The following is a 7348-nucleotide window of genomic DNA, read 5'->3' as shown; positions in this document are numbered from 1 at the left end:
GGTTATGTCAGTTTTATAACAAATACCTTCTTGTGCCATAATTGCCTTACACACTTCTACCTCCTTTACTAGTTCACAAAATCCCAATGCATAGATATATAATATTCAATTATATAACTCTCAAATACCTAGCACATTACCTCTGTATAATTGACTTTTTTTTGACTATTCTTGTTTTTTTCAAAACATGCTAAGATCCTCTCACTGAATTTATAAGCAGGCTAGATAAAATTATAAACCTATTCTTTGCATCAGGCTGGAGAAAAAAAAAAATCACCAGAACTATTTTCAACTAATGCTATGGATAATGTACCAACATTAGTTTTCAAAAGACCTATGCTTAAATTTAAGCTCTGTCCCTAATTAGGTATTTCAATTCTCTTACAGAGTTCCTAATTTGCCAAATAAGAATTAAATGGCTATATTACTGTGTTCAGAACAGGACTAATTAAAAGCAATAAAAGGTCAACCTTTGATATGATGAAGAGTATACACAGATTCTAAATAATCAGTAGTGGTATTATAGCTGTATTGAAAACAAATACCAAATTTTAAGGAACTGTAGTTAACCACAGTATCCTGAGAAATCTTATGTTATTTTCTTTTTACCAAAAAGGTTATTTAGATCTATGATGAAAACAGAACATTAAAGATTGATAGTTTTTGCAGATAGTTCAAGGAAAATTTATATTTAACTACAGCATTAACAAAAACTTTTTCCCCAATATTTTTGTTATTTAAACATAGGTGGAATGTTAAATATTATGATAGGTTTTGGTATGCGTGTTATGATTAAATAATTTAATCTAAATAAATGGAAATATATTTTTTTTCTACAACAAGTAAAACCACAAGGTGATTCCCCTAAAAGTAAGCTGGAAAAAATAGCATGATTATAGAAACCTGAATTGTAACTAAAATGTCAAGTAAGAAATGAGCAGTTCTTTAAAGAATAAGTAGGTCAGTGTACATAAGCCTATTCAGTTACTGAAGAATCGACATATATAAAACAGCTATTGATGTAAATATAGATCACTTCTAGAGACTTAGACATTAAATTTTGATTATATGATTCTTTGTGTTACAACTCAGTATAGTTAGAAACACCTTTATCCAAAAATTGATTTTAAGATTAGATTCCAGGGGTGCCTGTATGGCTCAGTTGGTTAGGCATCGGAGTTTGGCGTGGGCGATGATCTCACAGTCATGAGTTCGAGCCCTGCATCAGGCTTTGTGCTGTCGTGCAGAGCCCACTTCAGATCCTCTGACCTCCGCCCTCTCTGCCCCTGCCCCACTTGTGCAGTCTCTCTCTCTCTCTCTCTCTCTCTTTCTCTCCCTCTCCCTCTCCCTTTCTCTGTCTCTCTCAAAAATAAACTTTTTAAAAAAGATTAGATTCCAATGAGTATAGGGCATTTTGTATTTGTTCAGATATACAGTTTGTTGAACTTTACTTGAACACTGTGATCCTGGAAAACAGTGAAGGTTAGGAAATCCCTCCACTCACTGTGTTCCAGAAGATGGCTTATACAGAGAACCACCATTCCTATGTGGATTAGACAGGGCTGACATACGACTCCTTGTTCCCTGTGACAAGGCCAAACACAGACCCTCCAGATTCTAATTCTTTGCCTCATAAATGATTAGCTTCACCACTTGTTTCCACTGATCAACAGGAACCAAATAGATTCCCACTGGTCAAGTGGAAAAAAGAGAATGTTTGGTAACCAAACTCTGACTGGGATTCTGTCCTTCTCCTCAGCCATCATCTTTCGTCTACCAGCCCACTGTTAGCCTAGACCTGCATGCATTCTCCTTAAGGAACTCTCCTGAAAAATGGTCTGGCCTCAGGGTAAAACATTCTCAAATCTACTCTCTGTTCACACAGATTTCTCCCCACTTTCTCACACCTGAATCTTTATAACACTGTATTCTTTTCTCTATAAAAGAAAAACACTTGGGAGGTAGTTTAACAATGACTAAATAAAGATGTCCCTCACATGAATCCCTCCCTAAACAACAATAATTTGGCCTCCACTCATAGGACAAAAGTGATTTTATGAAAGCTGTGGGATCCAGGTATAGGTATGTATAACACAGGCAAATTTTAGGTAGGAATGATTTTTATTTAAAAAAATTAACGTTCATTTTTTGAGAGACAGACAGAGCATGGGTGGGTTGGGACAGAGAGTGAGGGGGTCACAGATTCTGGGGCAGGTCCAGGCTCTGAGCTGTCAGCACAGAGCCTGATATGAGACTCAAACTCACAAAGCACGAGATCATGACTTGAGCCAAAGTCAGATGCTTAACCGAGTGAGTCACCCAGGTGCCCCAGTTGGTATGATTTTTTTAAAAAAATGCGGACACCTGGGTGGCTCAATCAATTAAGCCTCTGACTTCAGCTCAGGTCATGATCTTACAGTAGTGTTCGTGGGTTCAAGCCCCGTGAGTGCTGATAGCTTAGAGCCTGGAGCCTGCCCCAGCCTTCTCTGTCTCTCTCTGCCTTCTCTGTCTCTCTCTGCCCCTCTCCCACTCAAGCTCTGTCTCTCTCTCTCTCAAAAATAAATATTAGATATAAAAAAATTTTAAATAAACATTAAAAAAACTATAAAAATGCATAAGTCTGAAATATAAAGCACTAGCAATGGTGGAAAGGAAAATGAAGGAAATGTAAAACTGAGTTAGTGTGAACATTAGAGCAGTTCATATGAAAAGCTTTATAATGCATGCATATCTAACACAAGGGTGGGCATATTAGGGACCACAGCCCAAGTCCAGCTCACTGCATGTCTTTGTTAATCAAGTTACATTGAAGCACAGCCATGATCATTCACATATGGCTACATTTATGCTAAAAGAGCAGAGCTAAGTAGTAATGACACAGAAGGTAAAACCCAGAAAGCCTAACATAGTTACTCTTAGACCTTTATAGAAAACAATTGCTAGCCTCTGGTCTAGTATAATAGAGATAGCAGATGTTTATAACAGATTTTGAGAAAAAGAATCAACCATAAATTAAAGAGAAAAATTACAGATAATTAGAAAAAAATTATTCACCCAAGCTATAATTAAACCACAAGGGTTCTATGGCTGAAATACATATATAAAGACCAAAAAAAAAACAGGAAGCAAAAGCTAAATAATTATAGAAATTATTACATTTTAAGAGGCAATGTAAATATTTATAACTTATTCTGCAGTGGCCATATAGCCTGAAACTATATTTGAGCAAGAATATCATAGAAGTTAAACATTCACTTAAGAAAATAGATCTTAAAATATTAAATCAAATATTAGATAATGAAGACTGATGGAATGTTAAAATAATATACAATGTTGGTTTGATCTTAGCAGATAAGATCAGTTCAGCAGTTAAAAAATTTCCAGAAGACTTTCCTAGTAACAGTTTCTTATGCCTTCATACTTGAAGTATATTTGAGTATTTTAGAAAGAAGATTTGCTTGATTCAATATAACCAAACTGTTCTCCTGTACTGAATAACTTTAATGCTATTTGAGTATTAAAATCAAGGAAGCCAATGTATCATTGTTTCCATGGATATTTTTCCAGCAGTATCTGGGTTGCAGACTTCAGTTAAGAAAACAAATAGAGATGGTTCCGTTCCAGGGGCTGCAAAGTCTTGATCAGCCATTAAGAAACTATTTGATAAAGAATTCATGTCTTTTCAGTTTACTAGAGAAATTGAAGGTTTATTGAAATATACATATCAGTATCAATGTATCAATATAAATCAATTGGTATAATATATCTATACAAATGTATTGGTATATTAATATATAATAGGACTTAAAGAGAGACAGAAAGAGAGAAAAGTTGAAGCATTATCCAATTAAAATTTCCTAAAACAAAATCTCAGCACATATAGAAAAGTCAGGCCATACTTCTTATAGAAGACCCTTAAGTACTAAATATTCTTCATGGTGATCTTTCCAAATCTTATCTCCAAACTATTCCCTTTACTCCCTTACTATGCATTAATTTTCTAAACAAACTCTGCTAAATTTTGATTGAAGTCTTACTGTTTCTACATCCTGCTCCATGATTAATACAAAGTACTCCCTCCCCCTTCTTATGAATAGTGAAAGATTCTCACAACAAGACGGAAACTAAATGCTGTGACTTGTGTATGTGTGTATGTTGTACACACATAGTCACATATATTTCTTTTACTTTTAATCTCAGAGTTTAATTTTTCAAACATGTGCTGTATGCAATCTTCAGGTTTGATTTACCTCTTTTTTAGGAGTAATTATTATTGGGTAGCAATTAAATAATCTCATATTTACTACTCTACTGTTATGTAAGGCTGGGTTTATAACAATCAATATAGTATACTGGGCTACTCAGAGTATAAATTATAAATCATTGACTCTACAGATTATGAGGTTTATTCTTTGTCTTGTAATGATAATGAAATGAGAGTGAAATATGGGAATTATTTTTTAGAGAATACAAATATCCATACTATTTTGTGCTGCTATTATCACAGATTGCTGTATAGACACTGATCTCAAAATGTAGTTATGAGAACAATATATGAATGAATTCAAATAACATCAAACTGGACAACTTAATTTTGATTATTTTTATTTATTTATTTTTAAACATCACAAATAAGATTTTTTATTTGTCACTATTAAATGTTTGAATTTTAAACAGATTCTTGGACTGGTGGCTCATATCCATCAGGTTGTTCAACTTTAACACTGGTCTCATCCCCAGTAGCTGTTCCAGAACTACTACCTTCATCATGAAGCTCCATGAGCTTTCCCAATGCAAACTTGGGCTTCTTCAGCATTTTTACTTTTCTAACAAAGACATCATAGAGTAGATGTCATAGAATAGACAAGCCTTCTCTATTTCTTTTGTGATGCATCTGGAATCAATTTATTGACCACTTCTTTCAAGTCATTTGTCTGCTCCTCTCGGGTCATGATTTCCATCATCTTTTTCTGAATTTGGTGGATCTGCTGATGCTGAGCATAAGTGGTCTTCCAAATCTGATTGTTGCATTTTTTAGTAAAACTGACATAAAAGAGATGAAGCAAATACACATCGGTAGTCTTGACATCAACATAAGCCTCAGTCACGGTCTGCCATTTTTTGACCATGGAGCACATTTTGTCCTGGATAAGATCCATGCCATGGAATATGTAAGGCAGTTTTTTCCCTAAACACCTTCAGTAATCAGCTTGAATTTCCTAAATGCAACTTCATCATTCTTCAGATCAGCAAGGCTTACTTCATTCAAACATACAACCCTTGAGCCATCGGATGCGATTTTGGACACTTGAGTTCTCATGACTAGTGCTTTTCCAATATTTCTTACATTAAACATTGTTGGTGCTTTTACATCATATCAATCTTTCTTTGAAAATGGACCAACCACATTTTTCTTGGTTCCTTTTGTGCCACCTTTTGTAAGGTGCTTGTTCTTGCCAACCGCCATGGTGCTGCTCAGGGAGCCAAAAGGGCAATTTTGCTTATTTTTAGAGGCCCTAGCCTTTCAAATAAGTGTATTTTTGTTTGCTAGTTTATTTGGTAAATACTCAAACAGGAAAAGGGTTTGACATATTTTTATAGTGGACATAAATGGAAACTTTATATATTCATTTACAATCTATATACGAGATCTATATATTTTTATTTAGTCATTGCACTAAGATCAACTCTGGTGTATACACAGATCTACCTATAGTCTAATTTTTCTTCCTAAATATACTCATGCTAAATAGACAACTTATTAACAGCATTATCATTATGTGGAAACAGAAAAGTGAAAGGATAGTATAATATGTAGGTTACAGACAACTACAAATATGTTTTAAATACAGTAATTAAACAAATGATAGGCATCAATTAAACTGTAGGTGACAAAGGAACAAGATAATACACTGTAATAATTTTCAGTACTGTTGGTTTATAACACTTTTGTGTATCTATTATAACAAACAAGAGTTTTCCAAGTGTGTAATTCTTAAGCAACAGCTTAGGCACTTCTCCAGGAAGTGAGCTGAGCAGATTGTAATGAGTTGTAAAACAGAATCCCTGCTGCAACTAATTTGTACTTAACACTCCTTTCAGGAAAGAAAAATAGTTTTTTTTTCATTTGCAATATAATTGCATATAAAATTCAAGGATAATTGAATTTCATAAAATTGTCAATGTCAGTAAGTTACCAGAACATTTTTTGTAACACTATATTCAACATGATTCAATTTCAGCAAATAACAAAAAAGTATTTTGTCAGATAGTTTTTACAGGTACATAATGTCATCTATGTGAAATTGTTCTTCCATATTTCATTAAAAGGCATGCAAAGACAAAGTCACGGAATCGGGCCATTTACTACTTTGCATATCCCAGCATTATGACGAATTTAAAAGGTAGTCCAACATGAAAACCACACTGATAGCACTATGTTTCTATAAATGAATAGCAGGAACCCCAAAATGATAAGGATTGAGCTAAAATTAATTTTTGTAATGACTTTGTTACATATTAGTATTATGATAATGTCAGCTTTGTAAAATAAAGTTTCTGCCATATTTTTTTATGTCCTGGTAATTTTTTTGTGATCACGATGCTATTTCTTTCTTAAATGTATGTGATAGTTCACTGGAAAATTCAAAAAGGGCCTGGAGTTTCCATTGTGGGAATAATTTCAATTAAAATGTTAATTTATTTAATAGATATGGGACTATATTTTCTATTTTTATCAGTTTTTTCAATGACTTCCATTTCATCTAAAATTTCAAATTTATTCTCATAATGTTCATGACATATTATTATGGGAGCTCATTGTCATAAAGTTGTTATTGAAATGCTGGTCTGGGAGTTCAAATGGGGATATTAAGTATCTGTTTAGTCTTGATTTCTCACTTAATTCCACTCTGCTGAGAGAAAATATTTTCATTATTTCAGTCTGTCCTTTGGTATTTGTTAAGACTTATTTTATAGTCCAAAGAAAAATCAATTTGTGAACTGTTCCATATAAACTTCTGTGAACATGTTATCTTGCTTTCTTTGGTGTAATACTGAATATGCATCCTTTAGATCAATTTTGTTAATTGTGTGTTTCAAATCTATGTGCTTTGTGGTTATCTGTTTACATGTACGATTATTTACTGGGTGAAATTTATTACAATCTCACAGTGGTGCATATGAACTTGTCTTTTTCTTCCTACTTCTTTCAATTTTTCTTTTTTAATTTAGGTATGTTAATTAGGTGCATATGTTTATAGGATTGTATCATTGTTGGATATATCAATTGGATTTTAGACTATTATAAAATCCACACTTTGTCTGTTATATTCTTTTAATAATCATG

The 7348-nt window shown here is 33.3% G+C and overlaps 1 pseudogene; it reads right to left on the bottom strand.

The window, feature by feature from the left end:
* Nucleotides 1–4669: 4669 nt before the first annotated feature.
* On the bottom strand, nucleotides 4670–5467 carry LOC144234762 (small ribosomal subunit protein eS1 pseudogene; annotated as a pseudogene).
* Nucleotides 5468–7348: the final 1881 nt, after the last annotated feature.

Source organism: Crocuta crocuta, unplaced genomic scaffold (assembly GCF_008692635.1).
Source record: "Crocuta crocuta isolate KB4526 unplaced genomic scaffold, BGI_CrCroc_1.0 scaffold709, whole genome shotgun sequence".
Lineage (NCBI taxonomy): Eukaryota > Metazoa > Chordata > Mammalia > Carnivora > Hyaenidae > Crocuta > Crocuta crocuta.
The sequence above is the reverse complement of the archived record's forward strand: the minus strand, read 5'-3'. Positions and strand labels throughout refer to the sequence as shown.